The sequence below is a fragment of the Mastacembelus armatus genome, chromosome 6, assembly GCF_900324485.2.
Source record: "Mastacembelus armatus chromosome 6, fMasArm1.2, whole genome shotgun sequence".
In the NCBI taxonomy this organism is placed as follows: Eukaryota; Metazoa; Chordata; class Actinopteri; order Synbranchiformes; family Mastacembelidae; genus Mastacembelus; species Mastacembelus armatus.
The window spans coordinates 20,677,247-20,694,064 of NC_046638.1; positions in this window are offsets into that span (position 1 = coordinate 20,677,247).

Sequence of the window (16,818 nt, forward strand, 5' to 3'; positions counted from 1 at the left end):
ATGCAGTCTCATCTCCTCCTGTGATAAGCCTGACTACTGTTGTGTCGTCTGCAAACGTCACGATGCAATTGCTTCAATGGGTGGGGGTGCAGTCGTGTAGAGAGTGTACATTAGGGGACTCAGCACACATCCCTGTGGGGAGCCAGTGGTGAGGCTGAGTGCTGGAGAGAGGTGATGCCCTACCTTGATTCTCTGTGAACGGTTGCTGAGGAAGTCTTGAATCCAGAGGCAGGTGGGGAGAGGGAAGCCGAGGTGATTTAGTTTGGAGACCAGTCTGTTTGGGATGATTGTGTTAAACACAGAGCTAAAGTCAATGAAGAGAAGCCTGACGTAGCTGTTTTATTTTTATTATATAAAAGTACATGACAACAGTTTAACAAAAGTCATGTGTGCTAATTTTTCCTGTCAGTCACATTAAGAAGAGAAGAGAAAAGAAGAGAGAAAAAAGTGGCTTCAAACACAGTCCCAGGTGCAAACACATGCTTATATTGTAATTTTCTCTGGACCCAGCAAACGATGTGGGCCATTTTCTGGGGAAAACCCAGTCTGGTAGCGAGGAAAGCCATCCATCCCACTTTGAATGGTGCAGCTCTCATCTCTAGAAATTTGGCCGAGTTTATTAACCAACCTAAAGCCTGACAATCCAGAGTGGGGACTGGGACGCAGAGACTCAGTCTAAAACGCCTCTCTGCAGTTTCCTTAGAGCCATTGCCCCCCTAAAACCACATAGAGACTGTGTCTGCCCCTCGAACATATAAATCAGAAGTTAACAGAAGAGGAGTTATTCATAAAATCCTAATAAAAATAAAGACCACTCCTCTTATTGAACAGAAAAACAGAACAGTCAGATGTGGATTATTAAATATCAGGTCTCTTTCATCTAAATCTCTGTTAGTATATGATCACTTGATCACCAAATTGACTTACTCTGTCTCACTGAAACCTGGCTGCAGCAGGATGAATATGTCAGTCTGAATGAATCAACCCCCCTCAGTCATAAAAATGATCATGTTCCTCGAAGCACAGGTCGAGGTGGAGGAGTAGCTGCAATCTTCCACTCAAACTTATTATTAAACTTTCATCCTCAGAACAGTTATAACTCATTTGAGAGCCTGACTCTTAGTCTCTCACATCCAAACTGGAAAACACAAAAACCAGTTCTACTTGTCACTGTGTACCGTCCACCTGTCCCTTACTCAGAGTTTTTAACTGAATTCCCAGACTTCCTGTCTGATTTAGTGCTTAGATCAGATAAAGTTATTATAGTGGGAGATTTTAACATTCATGTAGATGCTGAAAATAACAGTCTCAGCACTGCATTTAATTCTATATTAGATTCAATTGGTTTCACTCAAAATGTTAATAAACCCACCCACTGTTTCAATCACACCCTTGATCTTGTTCTGACCTATGGCATCGAAATTGAACATCTAATAGTTTTTCCCCCAAATCCTGTTTTGTCAGATCATTCTTTAATAACTTTTGAATTTTAAATGATGGATCATGCAGCGTCTGGAAGAAAATTCCACTACAGCAAATGTTTATCCCACAAAGCTGTTAATAAATTTAAGACAATCATTCCATCTTTATTTACATCTATGACATGTGCTAACTCAGTGGAGGGCAGCTGCCTCAATCCCACTCCCTACCAAATTGATCATATTGTTGACAGAAGTTAGTGAATCAGAGGAGATTAGCCCCATGGTATACTTTAGATATTCGTACCTTAAAGCAGGCATCACGAAGGCTGGAAAGGAAGTGGCGTTCCACAAACTTAGAGGAAATTTTTCTAGCCTGGAAAAACAGTCTACTAACATATAAAAAAGCTCTCCGTAAAGCCAGAACTGCATACTATTCATCACTAATAGAGGAAAATAAGAACAATCGCAGGTTTCTTTTCAGCACTGTAGCCAGGCTGACAAAAAGTCACAGCTCCGTTGAGCCCAGTGTTCCCTTAGCTCTCAGCAGTGATGAATTTATGAGTTTATTTACAAATAAAATCACAACTATTAGAGATAAAATTCAGCAGATGCTTCCTATACCTGCAATAAATGAATCTTCTACTACAGTAGCTCTTGAATCATCTGTAGGACCTCAGTTATGTTTAGACTGCTTCTCTCCCATAGATCTCTCTGAATTTACATCAGTAGTTGCTTCATCGAAATCATCAACGTGTCTCTTGGACCCCATCCCGACTAGACTGCTTAAAGACACCCTGCCATTAATGAACTCATCTTTATTAGACTTGGTAAATTTATCTCTAGTATCAGGCTACGTACCACAGGCCTTTAAGACTGCAGTAATCAAACCTTTACTCAAAAAGCCTAGTCTTGATCCAGGAGTCTTGGCTAATTATAGACCAATATCCAACCTGCCATTTATTTCTAAAATCCTTGAAAAATGTTAATCCAGAATGCCACAGCCAGAGTCCTGACAGGAACTAGCAAGAGAGCTCATATTTCTCCTATTTTAGCTTCTCTTCATTGGCTCCCTGTAAAATACAGAATAGAATTAAAAATCCTTCTTCTCACATACAAATCCCTTCATGATCAAGCTCCTTCATATCTTAAAGACCTCATAGTACCATATTATCCCAATAGACCACTTCGCTCTCAGAGTGCAGGTCTACTTGTGGTTCCCAGAGTTTCCAAAAGTAGAATGGGAGGCAGAGCTTAAAGGGAGTTTTTCCTCTCCACTGTCGCCAAGTGCAGCTCATAAGGGATTTGTTGGGTTTTGTTGTTTTTAGTAAAGTGCCTTGAGATGATTGTATTGTAATTTGGCACTGTACAAATAAAACTGAATTGAATTGAATTGAATATTGTTGTCTAAAATCTCCTCATAACTCTTGGCTTATGGGGTCCCATGAAGGTACTTATGAGCTATTTCGAATTTATATAAAGGCGAGTGAGAGGTACAGCTTGGCTCTTATAGCTCAGCTAGCTGGGAAAAAAATGCCTGGATTCCATGAGCTTCCTGGAAAAACAAGCAGCATTTTATCAGGGAAAGTACAAATCACTGAGTCCTGATGTGGCAATTGGAGGCTGCTGTCAGAAGGGAGCTACGATAACAGATACTCAGCAGTCACCAGTCATCCCCAGAACATGTGGTTCCTGTAAAAACAACCCACGAACCCCTGCCACTATACAGTCACACTACCCAATCGACAGGGAGAGAGAGAGAGATGTTTTTTCATAAGGGTGACCCCCTTGGGTATGATGTATGTGTGTGTGAGTGAATGTGTGTGTGTGCGTGTGGGTGTGTCTTTCTTTTGGTGTCAAGGTCCACACCATAACACTGCAACTGATAATGATTTAGCTGGGACTTAGTGACTGGTGCAGTTTCTCTGACAAGGTTTTATGGCAGTCTAATATAAGCATTATATGAAAAAGTAAATATTTACATTATGCTTTTGATGGTTTTCAGAGATTTTTCTTTAGTTCTAAAGAACAAAATGATGACCGGATATCAAGGGGGATGTCATGCTACAAAGGATCTACACGAAAGTTATGGCCCACCAGGATCTTCACTCAATAAACACTTCATGTTTTCTGTTTATTTGAGTGATCTTGCACTAATTGTAACAGAATTATTTAACTTCATCCTCTTATAAATACCCATGTAACAAAATTTACTGCTGTTCTGAAGTTATTACAGTAATTAATCCTGAAAAAACACCACTAACCACATGGATAAAAATATTGAATCTGCAGAATGATTATAAAAAAGACTTTAAAGCAGCTATAACTAATATTATCAACCAAATGATAGGGATTAGTATCAGCACCTTCAAGTCTGAGGCCATGGTTCTCAACCGGAAGGTGGCTTGCCATCTCCAGGTCAGGGAAGAGATCGTGCCTCAGTTCGAGGAGTTTAAGTATCTTGGGTTCTTGTTCATGGGTGAGGGAAGGACGGAACGTGAGACTGACAGACAGATCGGTGCATCAGCAATGCGTTCGAAGTACTGGTCTGTTGTGGTGAAGAAGGTTTACCAGTCAATCTACATTCCTACTCTCACCTATGGTCATGAGCTTTGGGTCATGACCGAAAGCAGCACACATTAGCAGCTTAAAAGCCAGATTTTGCTCAAGAGGTGGGGGAGACATATTTGAAAATATACTCATGTATATATATGTACATCAAAATATATGTGTACATTTGTATATATTTTTATGGTCACTAGAGGCTTTGTCATGTCAATGAAAAAACACTAGTTATACACACACACACACACACACACGCACACACACACACATATATATATATATATATATATATATATATATTTATTTTTTTTTTTTTTTATGGTTTTATATTTAGTTATGGTGCTAAGTATGGTAAAGCTTCAGTTTTGTCTGACTGGTGGGGAGTCCCAGGTATTCCAAAATGTAAGTACAGTTAAACCACTTACAAAACAAACTGCAAAATAACAGTAAACTAGACATGTTTCAGTTCATGCTGAAACAAAAACTGAAACATGTGGACCTGACCTAAAATCTGCAGTTAGTTTCAAATATTTAGAAATAGAGAGAGAATACAGAGACTCAGAAAGGAGAATTTATCAATTGGTGAAGGTGAACTCATGAACTCAACTATTATGCCTGTGAGTTTCCATTCAACTTATGACACTGCTCTGAACAGGGAACACGGTGGCATGTCAGAAAGTCACAAAAATATATTTCATACTTAATGTTGCCAATGATCTTTCATTTCACAGCTTTCATAGTACGTGATAATACAGAGCCATGAACCAGTAAACACATCCTTTTGGAAAACTCAACACCTCTCTTCACAATAGATCAACATTAGAAAAAAACACACACACACACACACACACACACCTCCTGAAAAACACATCATGCTGTAATAAAAAAAAGAACAGTTAACATAAACACATCCTGTCTCATATTTAAACCTCAATGACCCAGCAGCTGACAAAAGTACATGTTGAATAACAGGCAGGTTGGTGTCAGGGCTGGCATCCTGGAGAGTGTGCCCAGGGAGGGAGAACGGATGCAGCTGGGACCAAGGTGGGCCTCTAACCCCTGGGCCATCCTAAAAGTCCTAAAGATGTCTGTATAGTAGGAATTGTCTTTAATCGCCACAGGAAATCAGACTAAAGAGTCAAACCAAAAAATGAGCACATAGCTTAAGCTTGCATCCACAATTGGCACAAGTTTTAGATTTACACATCTCCAGTCCACATTTTGAAATCACAGTGATACATCTGGAAATTTACAACTTGACATTTACAAGTTGGTGAACGACGCACTGTCCAAGCTTGTTCTCAGAGAACATATTTCATCATTTAGAAGAGACACATGCTTCCAATTATAAAACTTGCAGGGATACACCAGGACAGGAGTGATGAAGCATCAGCCATCTAGATAAACACAGCTATCCAAAATGTTGAAGAACTTTAGGATGGACAGGCCAAAAACTGATGTAAGTAAAAACCATTTTGACCTTTTACCCAGATGCTGATCCTTTTACCCAGAACTGGTGCTCTCTTTATCCATCCATCCATCCATTTTCTATACCCGCTTATTCCTTAACCAGGGTCACAGGGAAATTTACAACTTGGAGCCTATCCCAGCTGTCTTTCAGGTGGAAGGCAGGGGTACACCCTGGACAGGTCTCTCTTTATCCATTCAATGCCAATTTGCTACATATTGCACATAGACATACACCATACTCTCATATACATCCATCCATTAACTACAGTAGGTACGGAAAGTATTCAGACCCCTTTAAATTTTTCACTCTTTGTGTCATTGCAGCCATTTGCCAAAATCAAAAAAGTTCATTTTATTTCTCATTAATGTACACTCAGCACCCCATCTTGACAGAAAAAAACAGAAATGTAGAAATTTTTGCAAATTTATTAAAAAAGAAAAACTGAAATATCACATGGTCATAAGTATTCAGACCCTTTGCAGTGACACTCATATTTAACTCACATGCTGTCCATTTCTTCTGATCCTCCTTGAGATGGTTCTGCTCCTTCATTGGAGTCCAGCTGTGTTTAATTAAACTGATTGGACTTGATTAGGAAAGGCACACACCTGTCTATATAAGACCTTACAGCTCACAGTGCATGTCAGAGCAAATGAGAATCATGAGGTCGAAGGAACTGCCCAAGGAGCTCAGAGACAGAATTGTGGCAAGGCACAGATCTGGCCAAGGTTATAAAAGAATTTCTGCAGCACTCAAGGTTCCTAAGAGCACAGTGGCCTCCATAATCCTCAAATGGAAAAAGTTTGGGACGACCAGAACTCTTCCTAGACCTGGCCGTCCAGCCAAACTGAGCAATCGTGGGAGAAGAGCCTTGGTGAGAGGTAAAGAAGAACCCAAAGATCACTGTGGCTGAGCTCCAGAGATGCAGTAGGGAGATGGGAGAAAGTTCCACAAAGTCAACTATCACTGCAGCCCTCCACCAGTTGGGGCTTTATGGCAGAGTGGCCCGATGGAAGCCTCTCCTCAGTGCAAGACACATGAAAGCCTGCATAGAGTTTGCCAAAAAACACATGAAGGACTCCCAGACTATAAGAAATAAGATTCTCTGGTCTGATGAGACCAAGATTGAACTTTTTGGTGTTAATTCTAAGCGGTATGTGTGGAGAAAACCAGGCACTGCTCATCACCTGCCCAATACAATCCCTACAGTGAAACATGGTGGTGGGAGCATCATGTTGTGGGGGTGTTTTTCAGCTGCAGGGACAGGACGACTGGTTGCAACTGAAGGAAAGATGAATGCGGCCAAGTACAGAGATATCCTGGAAGAAAACCTCTTCCAGAGTGCTCAGGACCTCAGACTGGGCCGAAGGTTCATCTTTCAACAGGACAGTGAACCTAAGCACACAGCTAAAATAACAAAGGAGTGGCATCGGAACAACTCTGTGACCGTTCTTGACTGGTCCAGCCAGAGTCCTGACCTAAACCCAATTGAGCATCTCTGGAGAGACCTGAAAATGGCTGTCCACCAACGTTCACCATCCAACCTGACAGAACTGGAGAGGATCCCCAGGAAGAATGGCAGAGGATCCCCAAATCCAGGTGTGAAAAACGTGTTGCATCATTCCCAAGAAGACTCATGGCTGTACTAGCTCAAAAGGGTGCTTCTACTCAATACTGAGCACAGGGTCTGAATACTTATGACCATGTGATATTTCAGTTTTTCTTTTTTAATAAATTTGCAAAAATTTCTACATTTCTGTTTTTTTCTGTCAAGATGGGGTGCTGAGTGTACATTAATGAGAAATAAAATGAACTTTTTGGATTTTGGCAAATGGCTGCAATGACACCCTGGATGGTGCACTGTGTTACCAACAAAACCTGCATGTCTCTGGACTGTGGGAGGAAACTGAAATCCTACCCAGAACCTTTTTTCTGTGAGGCAACAGTACTAATCATATATACAAGCATGGTAAAACATACACGAAAGGATAATAATCCCACTCCTCAAACACCTACATTAGTCAGGAATCCCCTGCATGTACATGGCCAAAAAATTTATTTAACAGATGTGGCAATGTTTTCATCAACCTCTTAATTTAATGCAAGCTTGCAGCTAAAATGTTTCATTGCATACATTAAAACGATGTCTGTATAAATTTGTTAGCATTTTACTTGATAGATGGAAGCCTACTGAGTGGTGGTCAACACTACAGTTGAGTTAAGATGAGGACACAGAGAGACCGCAGCCTAAAACCAAACATAGAAACCCCTGAGCCCCTAAGTTCCACTATAAACCCTGTGAAAGATCTGTTTGAGGAGGTGTGTGTGCCTGTGTGTGCATGCGTGCGCATGTGTATATATATATGCACCCCACCCTGTGTTTTCAAAAAGTTCTGCCAAACACAGATCCATGTAAGGTCATTAGCCCACCTCGGATGTCTCTGCTTTGTGTCTTAATGGCAACTTACCAAACACATGCTCCTCTCTGCCAGGGCTTCCCACAACTCACACAAACACACTCTTTCTCATGTAGACACACATACACACACACTTCACACACTCACGTACAAATAAAATACAACCTGGTTCCCATAGTAAGGAGATCAAATGACTGTGTAATTTTTTTAACCATTTTTTCTGCTCATTCATTTGTTTTTACAGCCTCAACATATGTCAGCAAACCTTCCTCCTAACCTAGGTCTGAGGTCTTTATTTGGTAATCATGTAATCCTGTATAATCATGTGCATGTCTATAGGGCAGCAGTGATTTATATGCAACCACACTGCATATGTGTGCACTGGTGACAACCACAGATTAACCTGTGATTGCTCTGTCTTATGGCTTCAATGCAGAATTAAAATGTGATTAGAAAACCTATTTCATCCTATACTTGTTCACTGCAGCCTCACTGCTTTTATCAGAGGGTTGTTCCATGTTTTCATAGATGTGTAAGTATGCAATCAGAATAATTTTAAAAGGTAATAATATGTCAGACCTGTGCTAGTGTCGGCCTTTTTTATAGTTATTCTATCCTCTAGTGACCAAAGATATATTAGTGCAGTTATTTTGCTGAATTTAGAACACAGCCATTCTCAACCATCTCTTACCTACCACCAAGCAGGCACAAATACTCAATCCAGTATATAAATAAACAGAACAACCCTCCCAATAGTCTTTTGTGCATGGCTGGGTGTGTGTTCCTACACTTATGGTGTGTTGTAACACAGCTCCCTCTCATTCATTATTCTGCTGCTCCTTTGAGTAGGAGTTGGTGACATCATTATCGATAAGTGACTATGCTCTGAATAACGGAGACAGAGGAAAATGAGATCACGTGCTGAGGAGGCTACAGGAAGAGTGTGTTTTTCACTGGAATTGAGCTATCAAGACAGGAACCTGCTGTTTTCCAAAATTCTTTAGTGCTCACACTTCAGTCCCAGAGCGAAGGTCTTTGATCCACACCAGAAGACAGAATCCATTTTGTTGATGTAACTTAGACCAAATAGTATCATACTTGAATAGAATCATCACCATGTGTACTGTAACAGCGGGTGTTTATGTTTTAGAAATGATTAGAGTGTGAGCAACATAGGGCTCCTCAGTGAGAGGTTATCCTTGATACAGAGAATCAACCCGTTAACCCACCAGTCTTAACAACATACCTATGCAGTGAAACCAAATGGCAGTTGTTTTCAAGTGTTGCTGTTTTTTGAGTGCTGTTTTTCACTCATCCCCTGCAGAGAATTTATTAGATCCCTTCATGGATGAGGTCAGTGTGTTTAAGCCTACAGATATGCTAGGTATTTTAGTAACTGAAATACAGGCATACACATCCACATGTTCTCAGAAATACACAGCATGTACACATAGAAAACATGCACACAGACATCTCTAACTCTCTGCTTTCTCTGCTTTCTCTCTCTCTCTCACACACGCACACACGCACACACACATGCACACAGCATGACTCAGGCCAGCAGAATGTGTTTGCTGCCTGCTCGGTTCTCATCTGGAAGCTCCAGACATGAGATAACGTGGATCCAATGATGACTGTCTGTCTGACCAAAGGAAAACGACCCCTTGGGCTGAATCCTGTTACCTACTCTATACACACACACACACAGACACACACACACATGCACACGCACACACAGACACACACACATGCACATGCACACACGCACGCACGCACACAAACACACACACACACACAGCTGACACAAACACAGATGTACACAAACAAACCCCAGCCAGCTCCGTGGCATATTCCATCTAATTCCAAACAATCACGAGACAGTGTGCAGCTGATCCGTTGCATATGGTTGAGGGGAAATTTGCACTTCCTATTCATTCATTTACTTAGCTGTTTATCTCTGATTAATCAGGGCACTACATCCTGTCACCCGTCGACAAAACAAGTCATATATCTGCAGGCTAATGGTCCAGCACAGTATGGATGTGTGTAATGTTTAATGTCTGCTTCGGTGGATTTATACACACATATAGATGGAAGGTTTTAAAATGGGAAAGACGCATGAAAGTGGATCCCAGGAATCTTGGGACTAATGTGGAGGACATGTTATGCAAAGAAAAAGGCCCATGTATATGACACTTATGTCAAGACATTTTGGAACACTGCTCAATGACCTGCCGCTATATAGAACCACACTTAATCTCAGAAATAGATTGGATTTCACCTCAGAAGGATCTCAGTGTCTTAGCCAGCCCATGAGCACACACAGATGCAGTGAATGCTTTTGATAGCAATGCATTGCAAATTATAGCTACAAGACTATACATAAGCACCACTGTGTTCTGAGCTCACTCACTTTATAAATCCTACATGCACAAGTGTCCCATTACAGATATATCCATGTTATTTTACCCCTTTGCCATTTTCCTCCCCAGCCAAACGCAACACAGGTTGGAAATTCAACATGGATCGATTCCCATCATTGCCATATTTGCCATTTTCATAGCATTAGATTTTTCCAGAATGGAGAGCTGTGTTGGTTTTCACTGCTACTGTCACACATTCAGCTGCAGTTCAACCTGCTGAACCTCACAGAGCTCCTTTGTATCATGCAGCTGGCACATAAACTGTACATATATAACGTTCTTCACACATATACATAAATACACACTTTTACCAGGACTTGTGGAAATGCACATGCTCGATGACTGGTAACAAAGGCATCTCCCCACACATACAGTACGCACAGAAGCACACACTTTCCTGACAGTTAGAAGGTGAGCTGGTTCCTTTACATCAGAGTTTCCTCCAGTCTGCCTTATTGGGAAATAATAAGTAGCATTTAACAAGCACAAAAGGAAACAGAGAGAGAAAGATGGAGTGAGTGAGAGAGAAAAGGAGAGCGAGAGAGAGTGGCCACCGTGTCCACTCACACAAAGAGTGTGTTTGAGCGCCAGCGTTGCAGATGGAGCAAGTGAGTGTGCAATAACCACACTGATGACTGATATTTCTTTAACACTGGAGCCTATTCCTCCACATGGAAAAGAGTAGAAGAACAGGAGGAGGGTGTTAGGGTGGCCAGGGAGGAGGGGAAAAAAAACAACAACATTGTATTCACCTGATGCCAGACCATAACATTATGACCCAATCCCTGTTATATTTACTGGTGGGGAACGCTCAGTGGTGCAGGATGTAGCTATAACATTGTTTTTCCCTCCTGTTAAAAAGCCTGTGTTCTAGTAAAACTTTGGGGGGTTCAAACCCACAGCTCCCCTCAATCTGCTTCCAGGGGGAAAGCTGAGTCACCTGAGCCCACCTCTGCCCTCTAACTCTTTCATTCTTTTTTCCTTCTTTCTCTCCATCTTTTTTTTCTGTCTTTGGAAGGAGAACCACAGAGTATAGAAAAACTGAGCCAAAAAAGATATTTTTTATTGCAAATGTAATGGATCCATAATAAAACCCATGGGAGAATCTGCACTCACACACTCTACAGCCAACTAAGTGGCCCAGAGATGTATATAGTGGATATATATACAGTGAAATTCAAGCCAAGGTCTATTGTAATTTTGCCTATATGGCCCTGTTACGCAAGATGTTTAAGACTTGGAGATTAACAGAGAGAGAGGTCAAAGAATATATAATAGACTCCCTCCTTTATAAGTTATTTACTGGGTCATGGGCTGCCTTGTCAGGATGTCATCAACACAACAGAGGGAATTTGCATACACACAAACAGATATTATGTTACAGGAACAACAACTGAGAACAGAAGGGGAAAGGAGGAAAAAAAATAAAAGGAAAGCTATGATCATAACAAGGCCGAGGCAAGATTGATCTGTTGTTGTCTGGATGAGTACACTGCAGAGCAAACTTTTTAATTACAAATAGATTAGACCGCTGTGATGTTGTTGTGTGGTCTCTCTGTAAACTCCCTAAATATTTTGTTTTGAGACTTGGGTGGATTCCTTCCCTTTTGTTTGTCTTCAGGAGACCCAGGAATCTCTCTCTCTGTGATGATGGAGGGATTTGTGTACAGCAAAGGGGCACAGAAAAGAGGGAGAGGGAAGGTGGACCCGGACTTAGGCCTAAGTGCACGTGCACCCTAAACTGATGCACTTCCGTGCAAAGCTTGCCAGAATGTTACGCTATCTGTACGCTTAAGCATCAAGTAAGGCGCCAACAACAGTTCCAGTCACTTCAGAATCACACATGAAGTGTTGGACTGGAACAACAGCATGCAACATTAACAGGGCATCCAGCCTCCCCCTCCCTTCTGAACTGCCTCTGACTTGGGTCCAGCTCCCAGGGCTGTAGGCTGATGTTATTATTGTTGTTTTTCGTGCTGAGAGTAGGAGTCTCAGCCAAAATGTACTCCTGTTACAATAACAAGACCTGGAGGGCCTCTGCTCTGTCTTGCACTGGGCTTTATTGGTACAAAGGAGCACCAACAATGATGTCTGTGGACAATCAACAACCAATTTGCTAAGGGGTGTGATGGGAGATCAGCCAGACACTGTTCTTTCTCTTTCTCTTTCCTTGAGTGCTGAGTCTCTGTCACTGTTTAACAACCATATCTACGCACTTCCTCTTGTGTGCCATTGACCACCACAAAAGGCCACATGGAGATGTTGGAGACTATCTAACATGTCCTCTATGCAAGAAAGAACATTGTACCCTATCTCAGACACAAGAAAATGTATGATGTATTACACATATAAAACATCTACACCCACTGTTTTCAATGTAAGCACACATAGTAGAGCTGTTTTGACTAAATGTTCCCCATCTGAACTTGTTGTATGGCACATCTAGCATGTGCTACAGGATTCACCAGATATGCATGAAGTGACACAAGACTACCTGATGCTGTTGGTGGTGTTGCACCAAGTGTCTGACTGGTTGGTCTCCTGATGTAGACTGTAATTTCAGCAGATGTATTACACTTTGAGTCCATTGCTGAACACTGTGGTAGACACACATGCATGACAGAAGCACAGGTACCGAGAGCCTTTTGAAGACAGCCACAGTCCCAAAAGCATCTAATTGATGGCTCTGTACTGCAACCTGTTATTATGTGGATACACAACTGTTAGGATAACTACAATAAGTGCAAGCTTTCTGCTAACCTGGTTGACAAAAGGGGTACTGATGCCAAAAGGTGGGATTTAGGCTGGCAGTGGAACCCCTCAGACACCGGTATCCCACCACATAATGGGGAAACCCCACTCATTCCATCAAAACTGTTTACATAACTCCATGGAGAAAATTGTACCATAACAGTTAGCTTTTCCATGTGCACCACACAGTAGAGAGGCTGTTATGATAATTGTCCTCTTACACGAGCGGAGTGCATATACAGTACAGTATTTACAGTAGGAAAATAAAGACAGGAGGGATTGGGGGGGGGGGGGGGGGGGGGGGTACTGAAGAAGAAAGAGAATACTGCCGATCAAGAAAGAGAGTGGGGTTCCACGGATATTCTCCCCAACAAAAACACATCCAGTGTTGATTTTTGTCATTTTCTTGGCTCTGAGCAGCAGTTGGCAGAACAATAGGCACTCTGATGGCTTGTATGTCTGGCAGTTACGGTTTTAGAGGTGGCTTCCTGCTGCCTCAGCGTATGTCCCTTTCCTCCCTTAGCAGTGAATCTGCCCTTGTTTCTACCTAACCTGCCCTACCTAATCTCCATCCATCCATCTTCTTCCGCTTATCTGGGGCCGGGTCACGGGGGCGGTAGCCTAAGTAGGGATACCCAGACTTCCTTTTCCCAGGACACTTCCTACAACTCTTCCGGGGGGACACTGAGGTGTTCACAGGCCAGACCACTAGGCATGTCCCCCAGAGTCTTCCCCAGGGTCTCCTCCCAGTGGGACATGCCTAGAACACCTCCCCAGGGAGGAGCCAAGGAGGCATCCGGAGCAGATACCCGAGCCACCTTAACTGGCTCCTCTCGATGTGGAGGAGCAGCAGCTCTACTCCAGGCTCCCCCTGGGTGACCGAGCTCCTCACCCTATCTCTAAGGGAGCACCCGGCCACCCTGCGAAGGAAGCTCATTATAGCCGCTTGTATCCAAGACCTTGTCCTTTCTGTCATGACCCAAAGCTCATGACCATAGGTGAGAGTAGGAACGTAGACTGACCGGTAAATCGAGAGCTTTGCCTTTTGGCTTAGCTCCTTCTTCACCACAACAGACCAGTACACCAACCGCATTACTGCTGCCGATGCCCCGATCCGTCTGTCAATCTCTCGTTCCGTCCTTCCCTCACCCGTGAACAAGATCCCAAGACGCGTAAACTCCTCCACCTGAGGAGGAATTGGGTTCCAGAGCCCAGACGGTGTGTGGAGGCAAGCCCGACTACCTCTAGTTGATACTGCTCAACCTCACGTACAGGCTCCTTCACCCCCAGTGAGGTGACATTCCATGTCCCTAGAGCCAGTTTCAGCGTCCAGGGATTGGGTTGTCGAGGTCCCCACCCTCGACCACTGCCTGATCCACACAGCACTGGCCCCTTATGGATCCTCCTGCGGCTGGTGGGCCTACAGAAGAGGGGTTCCACGTCACTGTTTCGGGCTTTGCCCGGCTGGGCCCCATAGGGGGAGACCCAGCCACCAGGAACTCGCCAACGGTCCCCAACCCCAGGCCTGGCTCCAGGGTGGGGCCCCGACTTTGCCGTATCGGGTGACATCACGGTCGTTGCTGTTCTCTTCATAAGGGGTCTGTGAACCGCTCTTGGTCTGGTCTGTCACCTAGGACCTGTTTGCCTTGGGAGACCCTGTCAGGGGCATATAGCCCCGGACAACATAGCTCCTAGGATCATTCAGGCGCTCAAACCCCTCCACCATGATAAGGTTGTGGTTCAGGGAGGGGACCTAATCTCTCTGTTTCTAATTTTTCTTCGTTTACCTGCCTTTTTTTGTTTAGTTGAGAAAAAAAAAAATCAACCTTGTACATTTTTGCAGACGTGTATGTGTGTGTCAGAATACAAATGTACACACACATCTAGGGATAGACACATTTTATGTGCATTTTATGATCAGCAAAAGAAACAAAAAAAAAAACTGACAGCTTGGAAAAACAAATGAAGGACACAGGTCTAAGCAGGTCCATTTATTAAGAACAATCTATCAATATGCAGAGCAAGTCCTTGAGCAGGCTCAGCAGAAAAATGTGGCAAAAAAAAGCAAAAGAAGAAAAAAATGTGGTTCTTAGCGAAGAGGGAGAGAAAAATCTGTCTTCACAATCCCCCTGTTTCGGCTTGCCAACTTTCTGCTGGCTGTTGGTAGTGCGGAAATGAGAGCGTGCTAGATTCTCCCCTCCCGAGAATAACACAAACCCCTCAAAGCTCAAATCAAACACACAATCCACGTCACAGGAAACCATTTTGAAGCGTAAAACCTCCCAATGGGAGCTCCATTTGAATGCTGCGGGTATGTGCTGCCTTGCTCACCCCCTGCGCCTCCCCCTCTTTTCCCTCCCGCTCTCTCAAGGTTTCAACCACAACCTAACCCGAACCACACCACCTCTCAGACGACAAGACTCCCTTTCTCTTACTGCCTGTCCATTTCCCCTTTATTTCTTTCCTTATTTTCTTTGTTCTTCTTTGCTTCCTTCTCTCTCTGCATTATCAACAATTCTAATTTCTGTGATTACAAAGCACTACATCATAGATAGATAGATAGATAGATAGATAGATAGATAGATAGATAGATAGATAGATAGATATACGGATACGTATACAGTATGTAAATAATATATATATATATATATATATATAAATAGAAATATATATCTCTGCATATTACATATGAAAAAAAACATACATACATATATACTATTTGCTCAAAAAGGAGTGGGAAGCAGTGGAACTTATTTACTCCTGCTCTTTAGATAGATAGATAGATAGATAGATAGATAGATAGATAGATAGATAGATAGATAGATAGATAGATAGATAGATAGATAGATAGATTCCCTGTTTAAGTGTCAAGCGTCATCTTTTGCCACCAATGATCCCACATTCATCTAAAATGCCGACCTCTCATACCCCCATCCTGCTCTGCTCAACTCTCTAAACATCTCTTCCCTTCTCCCCTCACCCCTGTTTCCTCCTGTTTGCCTGGCAATTGAAGCACAAAGGTCAGGAGGGCATATGGGAAGCAATCACAGTAGTTTGTTTTGGCTCTCTCACCCCCACACCAAGTCCTTGGCTGTGCAGGAGCAATGCCGCCACCTTGCCTGCTTGCTGCCTGGGAAACAAACACATCCTTAATGACCCAGAGGCCCTGTATCCACCAAGGCCACACTAGTAGAGCCTTGTCTGACAAGCTCAAGCCAGAAAAGCTGGAGTCCCTCTGATGAACTCAGGCCATACAAGTCAAGCTCTGTCTACTGAACCCAGGCTACATTAGTGGCAGCCAGACAGTCAAATCCAGGTCGCGCTAGCTGAGTACCCTTTGTTGAAACACTGCCATTGAGGACATACTCCTCAAGCTCAGTGTCTACTCAACCCAGACCACTCTAATTAGATTAGATTAGATTAAACTTTATTGTCATTACACATGTACAAGGCAACAAAACGCAGTTAGCATCTAACCAGAAGTGCAATTAGTAGCAAGTGTAGTATCTACAGTATGTACAGTAAGGCAGTGCTATGAACACAATCAAGCCCTGATGGTCACTCTTAGGGCAGGGAAGTCGAACCCTGTCAAGTGAAACCAGGGCACAAAAATCCAGCCGCGCTAGTTGAAATCAAGCCAGAAAAGGCTGATCTATGTTTGGCTGAGTGAGCAATTCTGTCATTATGTTGGCGAACAGCAGGACTGCACAAAAAGGAGTGGGAAGAAGTGGAACTTATTTACTCCCACGTAAGGACGTAAGCGCTGCACAGCT